The following is a 19,520-nucleotide window of genomic DNA, read 5'->3' on the forward strand; positions in this document are numbered from 1 at the left end:
AGTGGTGCTTCTGCATTACTCTCTCCCTTTAATGCCATTCTGCATTTAATCCATCTTACTGTTCAATAGAAATAGCTTACTCCTACATCTGAGTAACGGGTTGGGCTGGAGCCTGCATCTCAAACACCCTCCTGTCACTGGCAGGGATGCCATTTTTAGATCTCTCATTCCAAAGAAAGGTCACTCACTATTATAAACAATAGAAGGAGAAAATAATCAGTCCAATGTTCACTTTATCCTTTCTCCAGCTTTTAAAGGAAAAAAACCCAAACAACCAGCCATGAGCGTGCCAAGATAATTTCCAGTATTTTAATATAGTTACACAGAATCAACAGACTCTGGCAATCAGTTTTCCTCGAAGTGTCATCATACATTTCTGACAACAGCACAGTAGTGTTGTGAAAGGACACCAGATAAGAAATACAGCTGGTTGAAATCTGCATTTCAAGTTCCTTACAGCACTTTTCAGAAGAAAAAAACCCAACTTTCTCCATGATAAAGAATGATAAAATACCCAACAACTGAGCATTAACACAAAGCATATGCTCAGCTTTGACTTTATATGCATTCATCTGGGTTGTGGGGAAGTGTCCTTCAGGGTCTGCTGGTTGGAAAAGACAAGCTCCTCAGAAGCTGCATTCCCAAGATCAGGACCAGTATTTTTGGTTCCCCACCTCTCCCCTCTGGCTCTGTAGGAAGCCTATGGACACCAGCCCTTCAGCCCAGCCAGTGAAGGTTGGGCCAGAGGGGTTCAGTGGGTATTGGTGGGAATTCCTAGTGAAAATTCACTGGCAATTTTTACTTTAAGGTGCCCAAGGTTTCCAGGCAGCTGCAGCTGAGGTCATGACTTGGCCAGTGGGAGATCTCCAGCACCTCCAAAACCACTTGTCACCGCCCTGCAGTCAACCTTCCCAGTCAAGCTTTCAAACTAACTTACTTTTCATTTGAGGTCTTAGCATTTATTTTCCTTTTTTTTTTTTTTTAAAAAAAAGCCCAACTTTCTGCCAGCATCCTCTAAGGTTTTGGTGCAGATGATCACGATATTACCCAGCACTTAGGTCCTTACAGAAGAGGCACAGTGTGGTTCCACAGCCACTGGCAATGAAAAGTCAGTTTGAATTACCATCAGAAGAGATTCTTGAGTGGAAGGGTGAGAGGAGGATGTGGTGGAAATGCTCTGTCATTATGGTTTGGGCTGAGAGCATATGGACACAAGCCTTGCCAGACACAGAACTGAGCTCATTATTCAACATATAAAATATTCCATATGAGAAATAAGAACAGAAGAAATAAATCCTTCATAGGTGTGTTTATGGTGGCATTCAACACTTTTTGTATACTCATAAAAGAACTTAATACACCTGAAGACAAAGGAAGAAAAGTTCCATTTTGGGTAACTTAGAAATAATCTGGCAGGTTTAGAGCCAAAGAAAGGGGAAAAATAAAAAGTAAAAACTGCTCTGCCTGAAGTTTTGTATAAGATGATTTTAGTTTTGCATGATGAAATCAAATAAACACATCACATCGTTATCACTTGGGGCTTGAAATGCAGCAAATGTCCCTGGAGCTTCTTTGGTGCCACCTGGCAGCAAGGAAACATCTCTCTTGTGTCTCCAGGCCAGGTGAGGTAAACGAGCAGTAAAAGATTCCTTTCTGATGGTATGAATATATAAATAAATGAACCAGCCTGAGTGCTGTTGAACACAGTGGCTGAGGACACCTCTATGGGAAACATCAGCTCTGCTGGACAGTGAGTGACCTTCCCTAGGAAACAGCTCACCTCATCACTTCAGTGACTTCTTAATTAGATGCTTTTCCACCTTTAGTTCCTATACAGAGCTCAGCCAGTGCAGATGCAGCTTCTTCATAGATGCCTATTCAAATAAATTACTCCTCAGAATGAAAGCAAGGTTGTCGCAGGGAAATTTTGTATTTGGGAGGATGTTTAAATTCTGGTAAGATCTGGTTCTTCTTAAGTATTTATCCTCCTTTTTCTACAGCATGTTCAGACTATTGTCTTTATCCTTTCCCTTACATTCTTTTCAAAAATCTATTTGGGTTTTTTCTCTGATTATTTAGGCATAAATAGCCACTCAAGATATTAGACACTTTAACGCGTGGAAGTTGTGATTCTTGCTTTATATGCAATATTGGTATATTCAGTATGAAAAATTTATAGTTTCAGTTGTTGTTTTGTAAATAATGAGTGTTGAGCAGGAAAGAAATAGACAGGATCCTTTCTACTTAAAACTGCCTTTAGTCTGGAGTCCAGGCCAGCAAGTCACCCTGGGTGCAGTGTGTAGGGGTGACACCACCTGCTCTGCCCCAGGAAGATCTCACCTGCTAATGCTGAGCAGTCTGGGCAGTGCCTCGGTGGTAAATTACAGCAGAATTTAGCTCTGGGAAGACTCCACAAAGCAAATTTATTCAAACCATTTCATGCTGAAAAGCCTGATTACCATTTACCATATGATGCCTTTCTATCACTTCAGCAGTATCAAAAGGCTTTATTGTAGATGAGATCAAATAAATATAGCAAAACCATGAAAAAAGAACAGAGTCATATCCTGACTGATAGCATGCTCCTACAGACTATTGCCACCAGTTGAGAGTACGTGCCAATATTTTTATGAGCCATCATTCCCAAACATAACTGAAGCAGGCTGGAAGAAAACAGCAACCCAGAAGTGGCGTTTAAGAAAGCCCTGGGAAAGGAAAAGAACAGAAGAGGAGAACTGCTGAGCTGAATCAGCATGTGGGCTGTAGCTGGAACAAAAGGATTCTTCAGTTCATGCCAAAAATACTCATCAGTGCTGCTGCTTTTTTAAGCTTAACATTCATAGGTGACTTTTCTTGTTTCTGAACAGTCTTGTGGGAACTGTATGGGCTCAGGTATGGGTGGCTGTCAGAGCCCTCACCCTCTGCTCACTTCTAGGGTTTACCTGGGAGAGGAGCTGGCTCCTCAGTGAGCAGGGCAAGTGGTGCCCTGTGAGTCTGTGACCCTCAGGACCACCTCAGGGCTCTTCTCCAAGGGGCTTCTTGCTTCTAAATATGGTCCAGCCCTTTTTCTTCCTCTCCCTTCTTGATGTTGGCAAGTCCTCAAAGGCAGCTCAGCAAAGATCAGCATCTGCTGAAGATGCCAGTTGCAGAAGTATCTTCCATCTCAGTATTATGACCATAGCCTTGTGTTTCTGGGGACTCATTACACAACATTAGATATGATTAAAATGAACAAAAAAGCCAAAAGTGACTAAAAGAATATTTGCCTTGTTGCACAGTTAGGCTGAAGGACTCATTATAGAATCGTAGAATATCCTGACTTGGAAGGGACCCACAAGGGTCATCGAGTCCAGCTCCTGGCCCTGCTCTGGACACCCCCAAGAATCCCAACATGGGCCTGAAAGCGTTGTCCAAATGCTTCTTGAACTCTGTCAGGCTTGGTGCTGTGACCACTGCCCTGGGTAACCTGTTTCTGTGCTCAAAGATCCTCTGGGTGAAAAACCTTTACCTAATATCCAATCTAAACCTCCCCTGACCTGTAGGGAGTCACTGAGTCCTGAAATTTGAAAAGCTTCAGAAAAGACTAGGCACACGGATCATTAAAAAAGGGAAAAAGTAAGTCTTCAAACTGAAGAAATGGAAAGAGTATTCTGTATCAGGTTTAAATGAATATTTAAGAATCAGGGACCTTTAAAAGGGGGTTAGCCAGGGAGACACTTACCTGCCTCAGCAGGATGGGGGACTGCAGAGCTGAAGAAATGGGTCTGACATCCAAACTGTGCTGCTGCCCTCTGTGAGCTTTGTGTGACATCCAGTAGGTAAGTTGATAAACCAAGGACAAAATGAACATGAATGTGCACCCAATTCCCATGAAAAACTGGCTGTGGACAACAGTCATCTTCCTGGAGAACTTCACAGGGGAGCAATGATCCTCTTCTCAGATAATATACCACATGTGTTTGTGTTTAGCTTAGCTGTGGTAAGCAGGCCTTAGTTATAAAGCTGGGGCTAAGCTTGCCTTTTGCAGCAGTTCAAAGAACATCACCAAAAAAATCTCTTAGAACCTGAACATGTTTGTTATCTTGCTAATCCTAAAGCAAAGAGATCTAAGGAACAAGCAAGCTGAACCATGCAAAAAAATGCAGTGTATACACTTGTAAAAAAATCAAGGTGTCCTTTTATTCTTCAGTTAGAAAACCAGTGTTTGCATCTGAGCAAAGTAATAACTATAAAATGAAAATTTTGACCTCAAAATGTGTTTGCTTTTAAGAAATGAAACCAGCTTTTTAGTTAGATAACACTGTACCCTGGGAACAGGCACAATCTTTGGTGTTAAAATGACATTTACATAAAGCATTTCCTCATTTAAGGGCATTTAATTACCTCAGGAGTATGAAACATAAAAATTAATATAGCTGTACAGAAAAGTTGTGAGAAAATAATGCCCTTTACTTCATGGCTTTGCTGATTATGGGTCAGTAGCGAATTAGATTGGTCTTTAATTCTTCCCCAACGTGAAAGGGATTCAATCAGTTACACCATGAACTGATATTATTAATGCAATCATGGCTTAAAAGAAACCAGCCCTAAAGGGAGATGCCAAAATGAATTCTTCATGTAGTAACAAAGGAAGCCAGAAGACTCCTTCACAGAGACTCACGTCTGCACTGAATACAAGCCTGACGTTTCATAAGCTCCCAAATCAGTATTCTGTGAAGATTGCCATTTCCATTTGTATATCCAACACTTGCTGACGGCTCCAGAGGCATTCAGAGCATCACAAAAGGAAGGTATTAGATCCTGTATGACACCAAGTTGCAAACTTCTATGGGGAAAATATAAAATACAAATTATTTCATAATATAGACACCACTCAGACGTTTAGGTACTTTTCCATCTTAATTAAAAGGCAACAAATTGTAAAAGGCTTCAAGGAAACATTTAAGTTTTCCTAACCAAGGCATTAAATTAAACTGTGGAACATATTACTGCACTGTGAAGGAGTGATCTTTTCAGAAGAAAACACTGAAAGGCTCTGAAAAAAACCACAGGTTGGGTTTTCTGTCCCTCCCTCTCCCCTTAAAAATGTTGGGTTTTTTTTAAACCCAGTCCCACATGGGATGTGCAAATGGGCAGCACATCCCCAGCAGCACCAGCTCTCGGGCTGGCACACGTCCTGCCAGAGTCCCCTATTCCCACTGCAGCACTTTCCAAACCTAATCAATTCACAGAGGCTGTAATGAAGCGATTACAGCAATAATGGGCAGCTGTGGAAAAGAGGCCTGGGAGGGTTGTGGAGAGGAGGACTGTCCATCCTCCTGTTCCCCCTGCAGACTGGGGACAGGGAGCCTTGGGAATGGCAGGGACTTGTGCTTGTATAGCCCACGTGTACAGTCCCAAACCAGGGTTTGAAACTGCAAGATCGTGATTTATGGGCAAGGTGGTTTGGGTCAGAGCAGAGGTTTCTAAACTGTATTTGTAGTCATTTATTTTCCTCCTCCTGCCTCAGTTCTGTTGAGCGGGACTTGGAGCATTAATGAAGCAGGACTTTCACCATCAAAAGATGTGAAAATTCATATCAATAGAACTGTCTGACCAGCATTTGCTCTTCAAATACAAGTAATAATGCATTATTGCATAATAATAGAGCAGTAGCAATTGCCCAGGTGCATAAGCATTTTCCAGGCATTCCATGCATGGGATTCCATGCACATGTGTCAGCAGCTGCTTGATAATGATCTCATGAGCCCAGGAGTGCAGAGCCTCCTGCTCCCAGTCAGTATTTCAGAATGAGGAAGGTATTTGCTGCTTATCCGTATTTATATTATGGACTTGCTTATGACTAGATTACAAAATTAATGAATTGGTTATAATCTGAATCCTGGAGCCTTTGAAAGCAATGGCCAGGCTTCTGCTGACCTTAACTGGAAAAACTCCCTGTTTTGAGGCACCATTGCACCTGAGGGACCATCCTGAAGAGTGCAGGATAAAAATATGTATGAAAGGATTACAAAGTATTTGTGTGTAATTTTAAAATTTGTGGAAAATCAGGTTAGTGCAGAGTCAGCTAAATGTTTGTGTGCCACCTGACTGTTCAAAAATCAAGGTTAACTTACAATTAGGAGATTTTTACAAGCTCCATACAGGCACACATTTCTCCACTGTGCAAAGGTTAGAGCTCCTCTGTTGATTCCTTTTTTTGTTGATTCAGGATTTGAAACAGATATCCAAGAGTATTTTTTTCCCACTTGTGACTCTAAAGAGTCACATAAGACATAAAGATATGGGTTCTAAAATTTATTTATTAGCTATATTTAACAAACATCAGCTAATCTACATACTTTGAACAGAGTCTGACCTGTTGCCTCTGAAATACATAGGAAGCTTCCCCTTTGGCTTCCATCCATTCCAGACACCCATCATTTTGTGTCCAGTACTAATTCTTCTGTAATAGGATGGGCCCTCATTTGGGGTGGCTAAATGTAATAGATATTTGTTAAGTACTTCTCTGAAATGAAACATGATTTATTTTCCCTCTTTAATTTATAAAACGTAAAATGGCAAAGCTCCTAACTTGCCTTGCCTGCTGAGCCACTGAGAGAGATGAGAGCATAAATATCTGTGACATCCACATTATTACCAAATACATTCATTAACAGCAATGCTATCACAGTGAATACCGAATGAATTAACAGTGACAGGGCAATAAATTAAGGTGTTTATACCTTTTTCACAGCTTACAAATTCCGGACTTATTCCTGACCTTTGATGTAAACCTTGGTGATCACTGGTAAATCAAATAGGATGCTCTCAGTATTCAGTGCCACAACCGAGACCTTTCCGCCCTGGAGATGTAACAGATAATTTTCTAAGAATTTCTTTGTGGATTAACATCCATACTTCATGAAGGATTAACATCAGTAGGAAATAAGCTCGTTTCATTCAAAACCTTCCAGTTTATTCTGTGATGATGAGTTTACCTGATGTAAGTTGTCTGTTTAGAAACTCCCCACTGTCCCCTCGTTCTTGGGCAGTCCTAGCAAAGGTCTGCCATCAAACATCTCTAGGCTCGTGGGTTCTCAGGTGGGTTCCAATGGGCTGAAGACCCCTGAAGGAGGGGTTTAGAAGCAAAACAGGGACCAGTTTCCAGGTTTTGTACATTTTGTGCATTTAACCTTGTAGAGGAAAACAAATTGTGTATACCAGTCAGGTTGCAGGCTTCATCCTTTCCATTTTGTTTGTTGAATTTACTGTCTTGCTCTGGGTCAGTAAGGAATTACTTTTCCAAAGCAGCAGATCTCAGCCTTTCTCTGATAGAAAATCTTGAAACAGAGGTGCTAACCCCTATTGAAGAGTTTTGATATTCTGAAAACAGGCTTTCTTCCCTTCATTAGCTGCTGTGCACCTTTACAGATGCTCATAGGCAGAGCAAAAAGCAGAGCTTGGACTGATGAAGGTTTCCAGTTTTTGGACAAACACAAGCAACCAACCTTGGCTAACAATAGCCATGAGACCAACAGTGAAATGTGTAGGTGTGGGAGTCATTTCAGGTCAATGAGAGGGAAGAAAACTGTCCATTTCTTCCATGGTGGGCCAAGGTGATGGTTCTCTACCAAACACATGGGTGAAAAACCATCACGATACTGTGGAATTTATTCTGTATAGGAATAAAAAGCATCTTCAGAATAAAATCCAGCTGCTTAACTGGGAGTAAGAAACTGATCCCAAATTGTGCATACAGGCCTGGCAATCCTATTTACACATAAACCCTACATGCAAAGCACCAGCAACACCTCCAGCAGCTGCAGCTGCTTGAGTGCAGGAATGCTCTGGGAGAGGGATCACCCAGCTCACCTACCTCAGTCACTCAGTTCTTATGTCTCTAGTACAAGGTGACTATTCAGAGAAATCATTATTTTTTTTCCCATCTTCTGAATTTTGAGTTTGTTATGATCAGACCAAATCATAAATCCTTCTCTCTAATCCCAAACTGCCTGCAACTAGTACTGACCATGGAAGGAAAGCCTGATGGTGGTCAAGGACGTTCCTGGTGACATTGATTCTTGTCTCTATACTTATATTTAGTGTTGTAGAACAGTCACACCTCAATGTGTGTCCAGGGGAGGGGCACAGGGGAGGGAACTGCAGCAGAACCCGAGCATTTACAACTGGCCTGCAAAGGTGAACTCTGCTGCTTGACAAGTGACCAGCACGATGACAGGGGCCTTCAGTGCTGCCCTCGAGGTCTGAGCTGAGCAGCAGAACAAGGTCACCCCAAAGCTTGTCTCAAGCTGCTTCAGTTGGCAGCAGGTGGAGGGGCTGTGGGAGACCCTCCTCTGCTCTGCTCTCCCATGCTCTTGCTCTCGTGCCATCCCAGTGTGCGGGAGGGGAATCAGACATCACCTGTGTGGGGAGTGCATGGGACAGGTAATTTGCCTGCTTTTGTTGGGTCCCTTGCCCCCCTTGGCTATTTGGGCACTTGGACTGTCTCTGTAATAGCAGGATTTAAACATCCCTGTGATCTGTGTGCCAACACTGCAGTGCTCAATGAGCAGCATGAGGAAAACACTCTGCCACTGCACTGCCTAAAAGCAGCAGCAGCCCCTGAGTGCTGTGCTCCAAGCCTTTGCCACAGATAACTCCTACAAACCAGAGCATGCACGAGGGGCACTGGGATTGAATGGCAGTGAGGTTTTATAGCTGCATCATACCCAGGACACTGGGTTCTCCATAGGCATGAGCTAGGAAAGAGCCCATCTATTAAATATGTAGAAAACATGACCTTTCCTGCAATTAGCTGATTTTTATGTTTCTTTACATACATGTTTTTTAACTACATAAATCCTTCAGACTGTATGTGCTGGGCTGAGTCTCTGTGCAGCTATAGGTACATTTCTTGGTCAGCCCAATGTCTTAACTGAGCTTCTGGACAGGACAGCTTTGCCTCTTCAACACATTTTTGGGGTGGAGGGGAAGTACAGACAACAGGACTTTTAAGTGAGGGCACCTCTCTCCTCAGAGGAGAGAACTTTTCAAGCTCTAAAAGATTGCTGCAGGTTCAGTTCATGCTTTATGAACAGTTCTGGTTCAGCTTTATCTCTTTCCCTAGGTAGCTTGCTTGGCCCAGGAAATAAAATGATATGTGTTCAGTGACCTTGATTATCCAACCTGTGTTTTAATTCCTGCACTGGGAGGACTGTAGATCTAAGCAGTAGCTGATCTGCAGAAGTCTCCTGTAAATATTTAGAAGTGTTTGCCAAGGCCAGCTCAAACTTCCCTGGGTGATTTTTCTCTAATGCTTTTCTTTATCTCTCTTGCCTTCAGATAAAATGTCAGCTCATGAACTGCAATAATAGCCTTTCCCTTCAGATTTATTTTTTTCCTCAGTTTTGATTAAAGAAAAAAAAAATTCCAGGACTCTGTAGGAAATTTCTCACAGGGAAACTTTCTGTGATAGCTACAAATTCTTACAGTATCTCCGTGGCACGGTGCCCGCAGCGAGGAGCCGCTGTGCCTCTCCGGGCCGCTCAGAGCTCCTGCGACGTCTCCCCGACTTTGTGCTGCTGATCCGAGCCTGATGATGGCACAGTTGCTCAGCTCCAGGCTGCCTGGCTGTAAAGCATCACTTACAGACGAACTGATAACACTGATAACATCTGAGCCCCTCTCCTTTACAAGAGAGACTCTCTAATCCACAGCAGTCCGAAATACACGACAAAAAATAGGAGGGGGATAGGGAGGGAAAGCGAATAAAGAAAAGGGGAGGGGAAAAAGAGAGACAAAATTAAAAAGTCTTTTAGTCCAATGTCATTTCAGTAGACCAAGGTCACGGTGGGGCCAGATGCTGGTTGCAGCTCAGCTCCGGGGAGCAGAGGTCTCGGGAGGGCTGATTGCAGCAGTCGGGCTGCTCCAATCTCCTCGGGCTGCTCGCAAAAGGCAAAGCCATCCTCGGGACACGGCGAGTGCTGGGCCAGCCACCCCACGTTCCTCTCCAGCAGCCTTTGTCCTCTCAGCACTGGGAGCTCCCTCCTGCACCGCGTCTGCCCCAGGCCTCGGGGGAGGGTGTTTTTAAAATGCAACACTATTGAAATAACAGAAAATGTTAGTAGGAAATAGAAGTGTGAGCACAAAGGATGACACTTTTTTGAAAAGGATATAATGGTAAGGAAGTGCAGAGGATCTTCCCTGTAAGGGTAAGGGCTATGAGAGCTGGGTACTGCAACAGGGACCATAAACATCATTTATGCCCATTCTGCTCACCAGCACTGAATGTCTGTCTCTTGCTAGACTTCACTGCAACTTTGTCCTTTTCCCTAATAATTGATATATATTTTTTTTGCATTGTTTTGAGTTTTGTTTAATTTTCCTATTAAATGCAGAGCCTAGATGAAGGGGATCACAGAATTTCTAATAATGATTTCACAGGCCTGCCACCACTCGAACAGAAGAGGCAGGTGTAGACACTGATATAAATTCCACTGAGTTGCCATTGCAGTCGTCAGTCTGCACTGGAATCCTTTAAGAACTGTACAAGGAGTACCAAAAAAAGCTTTGTGTGAGGAACCTCCCAGAAGTATTTTTTTACAGCTACCAATCTTACTTAATTCTATTGAGAAACCACAAGATTTGCTGATAACATTTCTCTCTTATCATGTTCATTTTCAAAATACCACAAGTAAATGGTTTGGCAGAAACAATACCATAGGAATAAGTGATAATCAGAAACAGTAAGAGATTAAGGAAAGTCTTTGAGAGTTTTGGTTATATATACAGACCTAAACTGCATTCAGGAAATAAAAAAAAAGGCATAAAAAAGAACTGAAATGGGGGAACACACTTGCTAGCCATGATGCCTGACCCCCAAGGGCACCACTTACACAAATCCTTGTGGCTTCAGGCACTTTCTAGGTGAGCCTATAGGATGAGCAGCTGGAGACAAGGTAGACATTAAAGCAGGTTTAGGAATGAATATGCTAAGTCTATCCATATGGTACTTTATATCCAGCTTCATGTGCCCTTGAGCCGTTCCCTGTAGCTGTGCTCCATACAGAAACCCCTGGCTCTCCCTGGAGGGTACATCAAGCATTGAAGATTTGTGGAAGGCAGTGCTGGTTTCAAGTGCCTCCAGGCATTGCCTGATGTCCAAAAAGACAAGGATGAGGAAGGTGGATGGACACTACTTTAAGACCAGCGCTGAGCTGCAGTATCAGACCTTTGCTGGCAAAGGAGCTCACTCTTCTCCCCAAGGTCTGGGCTATCACTTACCAGTTTGTGAGCTGCAACTTCCAGTCTGTTCCCTCCCAAGAGATGAGATATTTTTTTCTTGAGCAAGAAGCATCTTCTGCAGCATTTGAAAGGTCTCAAACACGAGCTCGATGCCAAAAGTGAGATGATGCTGGAGAAACAGTGGTTTCTGCAGCTAGGATTCATTGGGATTTGGGCAGCTAGCATTTCTGAGTCTGCATTGCAACACATTCCTTAAGGTCTGGGATCTATCCACTGAAAATAAATAAATATATAGAACTATCTGTGACTCCAGCTTTAACTCTGAGGGGATTTACTGCCATAGAAATACAGTGTTTGCTTGAAACATAATTGAATTCGCACCCGTGCTCCTTTGCTGGGCTGTGTACTTTGCTTCCCAACTTCCACAGATGCTGAAGAGAGAGAATGAGCAGATCTTCTTAAATCTCAATTTAAAATGGCACCCTCTCTCCTTCCCACTACCTCCCATTCACCCACCCACCTCCCCTCCATGGCTTCAGATGTTCCTGATTACTTATGTTTAGCTTCCAGGTTGAGAACTCCTCCCATATTCCCAACACTGGGTCTCCAACACTGGAAATTAAATAAATCTTGTATTTTTTCTTTTAAAAGGCATTTAACTCCAACAATATGCAGTTGCAGCTGTGAATGACTGAACTCATTTTACACAATATGTTTCCCAGTCAGAAATGAAATTGGCAGTGCAAGCCCTCCACCCCCCAGAATTACTTGGCTAAAGTAGTAGCCAGATGAGCAAGCAAAAAATCACAAGAGGATTAAACCAAATATGCAGCTCAAACAGAAGAGCAGCTGAACTCTCCAGCATTTCAATACACAGCTGATTCAGCAAAACAGATACACATTCAAATGAAGGATGTCACTGAAAGAGAAAACCAGGCAGCTTAATCAATAAAGTGTGCAGCCTGTCCTGGTACAGGGAAAGCAGCAGGCTGAAAAGCTACACAGAAAAATGAATTGGGAAGAAGAATCACTTCCTATGGCTTTCACTGGGACCTTGAAGCCCCAGTAGGAGCCACACCAGGAAAGGTAACTCATGGAGATAGGCCACTGCCCATTTTATCCCTCCATTGTCCCTTCTTGGGACTAATCCGTGGAGTGTGGGGTTAGAGGAGGTCAGAAAACAGCTGCATGTTTTTTCCCAGTCACACAGTTTATAGGAATTGGGATATTATTTAATTCAAGATTGCAAGTTTATAATTTTCACCCAGCTACAAGTTTTTTTATTATAGTACACAGATGCTTTATTCTCTGTGAACTATTCAGAAGTGGACTTGATTATCAACAATGTTTTCATTTCACTTATATGCCAGCACAGTGCAGCAGAGAAAGAGTTGAAGAGATTCGCATTCTCATACTCACATCCTCCTCACAAGAGATTCTGTGCTCCTTGGTTGCTGCAAAGCTGGGGTTGTCTCAGTCACAGAATCTTGTCCCCCGTGCTGGCCTGGGTATGGACACTTTGTAAGGGCTGGCTTGGGAGGTGCAATGTTTGCCAGTGCCCATGTCCTTGAGGTTTGAACACAGGCAGAAGCTGCTGTTCCATCACCTTCCTGCCAACAGAGAAATCTGCTCAGAGAAACCTTCTCACAAGAGCAAACCTTCTCCACAGAAAAGTAAACGGGAAAAGGCTGGGAGAACAGCTGATTAAAGGACATGCCAGTGCACATTAAAATATTTGCTAATTATAAATATATTGTCCCACTGTGCTGCCATCTCCAGCTCTGTCTCATGTGAAATGCCAGTGGGCTCCAGACTGGATTTTGCAGTTAATAAGCCCATCCCTGCCCAGAGGATGGGAAACTGCAGCAACACTGAACACTGATGTTGCTTTCTTGCTCTTGTTTTTCCCTCCTCTGTTCTCACATTATATTGGGGTAATCATGTTCAGCATAAAGCAGGCTACGGTGCTGAGTGTGACCTGAAAACCTAAAGAGTGAACTAATATTTAGATTTAATTTGCAAAGTTAGGGAAGAGCCATGTTGAAGTTGATTAGATAAAGACTGTGTGCAAGATTTTTCCATTTGTTGCAAGTTTTCTAATCAGCACAACCTTGCCATGAAGGAAGAGGCTGGACATCTCCCAGCAGCCTGTGAGCAATGGGCAGATAAATCCTCCCAAGCAAAGGTAAAGCAAAGTTAATAACTTGAACACGACAGAAGAACTGCTTCCATGAGAAAAATGTTCACTTACATGAGTTAAATGTTTAGGGCTGGTTAAAAATCACAGTGTGAAAAAAAAAAAAAAAAGAAAAAATAGCTCTGGCTGCTGATGCTTGGGTTTGGGTTGCAGTGTTTAGAAGGATAAAGGACCACAAATTCCCATCTGCTGATTGAAACTCTTTTCCTCACTGTTTTTGGGTTGTTCCTGGTTGAAGTACTTGAGAGATGTTAAAAGAAAAATGTTTATAAAAAAGAGGAAAAAAATGCTGGAAGCAAACCAGCAGAAAAAAACAAGGCTGCGGTTCCAATAAGAAGGAACTTGCAATTATTGTTCAAATCAGGTTCATATTTGGAATCGTGTCTCTAATCCAATAAAGTGTGTAATTTCAGGCCCATAAATAATCCCTGTTTTTAAAAGGATTCAAATTTCACTGCTTTGATATTATAGCAGGGAAATGGTAGCACTAAATGGCTGCTATCATTTAGCAGGATGCATTTATTTGACTAGAGTTTAAAAGGCTGTGTTTTTCATACTACTTATCTAACTACCTATTTATTTTCTCTGTTTTTCTGAATCTAAGGAGAGTGTTTACCTTCAGCAGGGCAAGAATGTGGCTTCAAAAGAGCTGATCAATATTAACCTTGCACAGTACTACATATTATCTCTATTTTGCATAAAGTATATTAGAGAGCCAGCTAATGCATAATTTATGCACAAGAAGATATCTGCATATTTTCTGAATATGGGTTTACAAATCTTCTGCTGTTTTTAATCTTCAGACTCTCAAAACTGTTCATTAAATATATTGTCTATACATCTTTTTCAACAGAGTTTTGTCAGTGTGTGTGATTTATGCATAAAGCCCACAGTGAGGCAGATGCATAAAACTGCAGTTTAGCTAGGTAGGCATAACCATTCAGCAAACTTTGTTTAATTAGTCACTAAATCAGTGTTTATGACTTTGTTGACTGACTGATGTTTTTGAAGTATTACTGACTCTTCTTAAAATGTCTGCCCTTGTTATTTGTTATTTTAACAGATACTGGGTGCCATAATCTGGTGCTTAAATATCCTCTGTTGTAATTCACTGCTAATGACAATGCTGAGATGACAGAACTATTAAACTGGATACAGAGTTGTCAAATTTTAAGACAGCAAAATACTCATCTGTGACGTGTAGCATATGGCAGAAACCTGGGAAAATCAGCAGCAGAGTTAAGAATAAACAGAAGCTGTGTTCCCTAAAAAATATAATCCGACAGCCAAACACGGATAATCTTGAAACGTACTTGACAGTCCATGAGTTTAGTCAACAGATTATAAAATCAGAGGCAGGCAGCACTGCATTTCCAGAGAACAAATCACAGCACAGCTCTTAATGCTGAACTCAGTGTGTAAACAAGCTGCTTTTTCTACATTCTCTGTAAAGAGATCATTAAAATACTACATCTAATTATGCCTCAAATGTCTATGGAGTCACATGTGTTTATCCAATTTTCGTTTTTTGCTGCCTGTCTCATACTTAAGCAATTTTGATGTGCAGTGCTTAAAATGCCAGCCTTTATTAGGTGAGCTCCTGAAGCAGCACAGGAACAGTTGCTCTGCCTGTGCAAATAAATCACCTGGAGCCACAGCATATCTCCCAGCCCACGAGTGTGCACCTGAGTTATCTACTGCAGTGATCTCACGGGGCTAGAAAGGTGCCTCAAGGTGACAGAAAACAACTCAGCACCTTCAAGCATTTCACTCCTCCTAACTTGCATTCATTCCCAATACACTGAATACAAACCATCAGTGTGATCCTCTGGGAAAGACCATGACTGCCATCTAACCTGCTGCTCCTTTTGAGACTGCTCCTCTTGGAGACAAGGGACCATTTCAGCTCTTCATTAAGACGCTTTTAAGGTGGCAGGATTTATGGTTTCCTTATCTGATGGTTTATTTTGGCATTAAACTTCAAGACTCATCATAGCAGCACATGTTATCCAAAGTTAGGTAGTTTTACACACAGAATCAAAGAAGGATCTGGAAGATTTTAAAAGAAACCTGATTATATAGCTTCTTGCCAAGAAAAATCACAGGGTCGACTTTTGAGCAGCTGAGACTCCTGGTGCTCCAGCAAGAGCCTCTCCCCTGCTCTGCCTTTGATTCTCATCAGGCCCTGAGCAGACCTGGGGCACAGCAAACCTTGTTGTCTAACAGCTCATGGATGCCTCTATTTGAAGAATGCATTAAATCTGGCTCAGTACCCTGATTCTGTGCTTTAGATTTGCTCCAGTCCCACTCTGTCCCTCCTGCCATGCACTGAACGATGCAAGGTGGACACTGCTCCCTAGTCCAGAAGAGAGGAGGCATTTCACTGTTTTAACACCCTGTTGAGCCCAGCCTGTGGTACAGGTGCTTGGTCTGAGGCAGGAAGGGAGCAGTGGAGTCGGGAGGGCTGTCGTGGTGTCAGGAGCTGCCACATCTTCCCATATTCCTCTCAACAGTTCGCCTCTGTTAACAGGGGAGTCCATTCACACTTACAATAAAGCCTTCACCACTCCTCATAAAGCACAAAGGCTTCTTACATGGAGTGGATATCACTATTCCACCAATTTAAAACCACTTTTGACTGTCAGAGGCATAAAGGAGTTTTAGTATAAATAAGAGTGTGGTAGTAATCTGATCTCATATCCACAGGGGGGCTGATTCTCTTCTCATTTACATCAGTTTTATTTTCATATAACTCCATTAGTTTCAGTATTTATTTTTGCATGAGTGACAGCTGAATTATGCCCAGCATAATCACACATGAAGTGTAAAAATCCAACTTGACTAATTTCCTAGTATTAGCCACAAATGCTAGAAGCCAAAATAGAATCTCAACAAAGTAGTCTCCCAGTCTGCCCTTATTCTTTATTTCCTTTCCATATCCAAGTTGGACACATCTCTGAGTTAGAGAAAGAAGTGTGAGGATGGAGCCAAGGAAAAGTAGTTCAGATAATCTGGGTTCTACTGAGATTTAGTGTTCAAATAAAACTGGATTTGAAGGGACCTCTTAGGAATTTGTGTATTCTCTGCAGAGTTCTGCCATGTTCAAAATGAGAAGGAATTATGGCAGCAAAGTTTAAGAGCAGCTTGGTAAGGCAAAGAGTTGGAGAGAATTGTTCCACATTTCAAGTGATGAACCCCTCACAGTCAACATTTCACCTATCTCTGGTTGCTGTTGGTTGGGTTGAGTTTTTATAACTCCATACACGAGGAAGAAAGCTCAGGAAAGGACAAATTTTTGGGGGATTCCCCTCCAAGGTCTGTTATCACCCATGGCAGCAGGTGATAAAGCCAGTGTTAGGAATAAGGATGGTGGTCACAGCTGCATTTTGGCACTGGCTCCTGGGAATTAGAGGGGGGCAGGAACTATGATGTACCGTCCAAGGCAGGGTTCTGATTTTCTTCAGGAGACCACATCTTTGTAAGGGCCAGTCCCAGTCTAAACTAGCATGAGCAGCAATTTCTCATGAGCTATTTATTTACTGTCCTCCCTACCTAAAGTTTCAGGAAGTAGGTAAATCTGGATAAATTTGACTTATACCACAGAAATAACCCTGCACTACTGACTTGAATGTCATTAACGAAGATTTTTGGTCCTTTCTCCCTTCAGTTTTTAAAGGAAAAACAATGAGCCCCTTCCACAGCCTGCAGTTCCTGTGGATCACAGAGCACAGGCCCAGGGCAGAGTTCATGCAGTTTACACTTTCCATGAGCTGCTTTTCTCTCTTCCACTTGTGACGTGGCTGTTCTGCCACCGCAGTATTCCTGAGCTGGCACGTGTCTGAGCTGTGCTGTCTTGTGAGCTATCCAGTCTTTATGTCTAGCAGTGATCACTGCTTTCAAAAGCCTTCCTGATAAATAATAGATAAAAGAGACGAACCATGGCGTGGTTTCAGGTTTGAGTGCTTGATACACTGGAGTAACAAGCATCACATTTTCGAGGATGTCAGGAAGAAGCAAGAAACACAAAACAGAAATGGAGGAGAGTGGCAAGAAGAGTTAAAAAAGAAGAGAGGGAAGAGGCAGGCCAAGCAGAAGGCATGGAATGGAAACTGTTGGAAGTATTAAATTCCACTGGTACACGCTGGTGTCCTGCAGAGCTACAGGTGTTTCTGCCATGAGTGCAGAATCCCAGTGACTCACCTGATGGGAATGACTGAATCCTCATCCCCTCCACCTGTCTCAGCGCTTCATTCCAGCTCCAATGGATATTACTTCTTAGTACAACTACTGGACATTTGCATTGTTACAACTTACACAGAGTTTCTCAAATTAGAACATCAACATTTTCCCTGCCAAGCAGTAACGAGCAGCACTGAGCTCTCTTGGTGGAATCTGCCCTGTAACTGCCATGTAGCACTTATTAATACACAGCTATTTGACAATTTGTTATAATCTTTTTATAACAAAACCCCAGCTATTTCTCTAAAATCAGGAGTTTGATTAAACATTAATTTTCTCAATAGCTCAGTGGGGGGTTGAATGTAGAACATTCTATTTTGTTTTTCATCATTTTCATTCTACGTTCACTTTTCCCATTTTAATCATAATCAGAACTTGTCAGGATTTCTAAAATCAAAAATAATGAAAATTAAGTACTGAAAACCATGTTTGATTACAAACTTGAAAAAATCCCATAGCTGTTTTATGGATTTCTTAATAATTCAAAGGGAATCCATTTTTAAAAATAATATAAATTGAAATTTAAAGAAACTAAAGAATTTTTAATTATATTTTTTTCCCTTTCTCTCTCAGACTCAAAATCTTTATGGAGATATAGATGGTAGGAAATAAGTATTTATTTCAGAAAGATTAGAAAAGCACATCTGTGTTTTGCGAGTCCTTCAAACATCTTGGCATTTATTAGTCTGGTTTGCCTCTTCTTTCCAATATCTTCTTTTTTAATTTTTGAGAACAGTAACAAAAATAGAATTACTCTTTTTAAAAACATCCAGCTATTTTTAATGTTTATTAATATTTACCAACTCTGGTCCTGTCTTTCTGCCATCTGATGTGTCAAGATCTCTCTGTGTGCCTCTGATGGCAGACAACCCTTTTGCCAATACACTGTTGGGTTGGGTTACCAGCAAAGACAAGCCTTTCTCAAGTGAAAGATTCAGAATGGCAAATTTCATCAGTCTTTGAAACCAAATATATGCAAAGTGCTGCAATAGGCAGGGGAACAAAGACTCATTTCGTGTTCAGATAAAAGATTTCAATTTTTGCTTTTACAAAACATTGCATGGAGTAACTAGGTCAGAGCTATGCTAAACCCACACTTCATTTATCTGATATGTGTGCTGCATAACAGTTCTGTTTAGTAGTTTAGATTTGACCTGAATTAAATATGAAGCTAAAAAAAAAATATGATAAAACAATAATAAGAGATCCTGACTTACCAGAAAGCCAAAACTTCCACGCTAAATCCATGGCCATCTTCTCACTGCTCAGTTCAACACAGCTCGTGGTGCTCCTTCCACAGGTGCTGCAGCCCTGAGTCCTTCCCTGGGTGCAGAGACCTGTGGCTGGGACAAACACCTCATGGTGTTGGACAGGAAGAGTGTTTTCCCCTCTCCAGGGGAACAACCATAACATTTAAATCCAAAAGCATACAGAAAAGAAAGCAGCAAGCCTAAGTATTAGTTTTATTTCTGTAAGACTCACATCTATTATTCTCTCTCTCCATGCCTGAGGAACATGTATGCCAGGATCCTAACGCAGGGGCTCAGAGCCTGGCAGCAGACAAACAGCTCCGAGCTCAGGTGTGCTGATGGCATTGCCAGGAGTGCTTGTTTGAAGTCACACAGACAAAAAGGAACCACATGGAGACATGCCATCCCATTTGGAGAGCTTTCCAGCTCTCTCTTTTCCACCTGAGTGAGAAAATGCAGGCATGACCTGAGGATGGCCAGCATGCAAGAGGTGTGCAGCCCCCAGGAGGTCACTGCTCCCCTCCCCTGGGGAAGGATTCCCAAATTTGGTCACTTTAATGAGCCACTCACTGTCAGTGCAGTTACCCACAGCCCACTCTCCTGCTGGA

At 42.1% G+C, this 19,520-nt stretch overlaps 1 long non-coding RNA gene across 1 annotated transcript; it reads right to left on the reverse strand.

The window, feature by feature from the left end:
* Positions 1 to 295: 295 nt before the first annotated feature.
* Positions 296 to 13,452, reverse strand: LOC135423015 (uncharacterized). Its single transcript, XR_010434679.1, has 3 exons — positions 12,646 to 13,452; positions 11,266 to 11,657; positions 296 to 10,081 (listed from the first exon to the last, which is right to left on the reverse strand). It is a non-coding gene; the product is annotated as an uncharacterized LOC135423015 (long non-coding RNA).
* Between the last annotated feature and the right edge of the window lie 6,068 nt (positions 13,453 to 19,520).

This window comes from Pseudopipra pipra, chromosome 16 (assembly GCF_036250125.1).
Source record: "Pseudopipra pipra isolate bDixPip1 chromosome 16, bDixPip1.hap1, whole genome shotgun sequence".
Classification (NCBI taxonomy): Eukaryota; Metazoa; Chordata; class Aves; order Passeriformes; family Pipridae; genus Pseudopipra; species Pseudopipra pipra.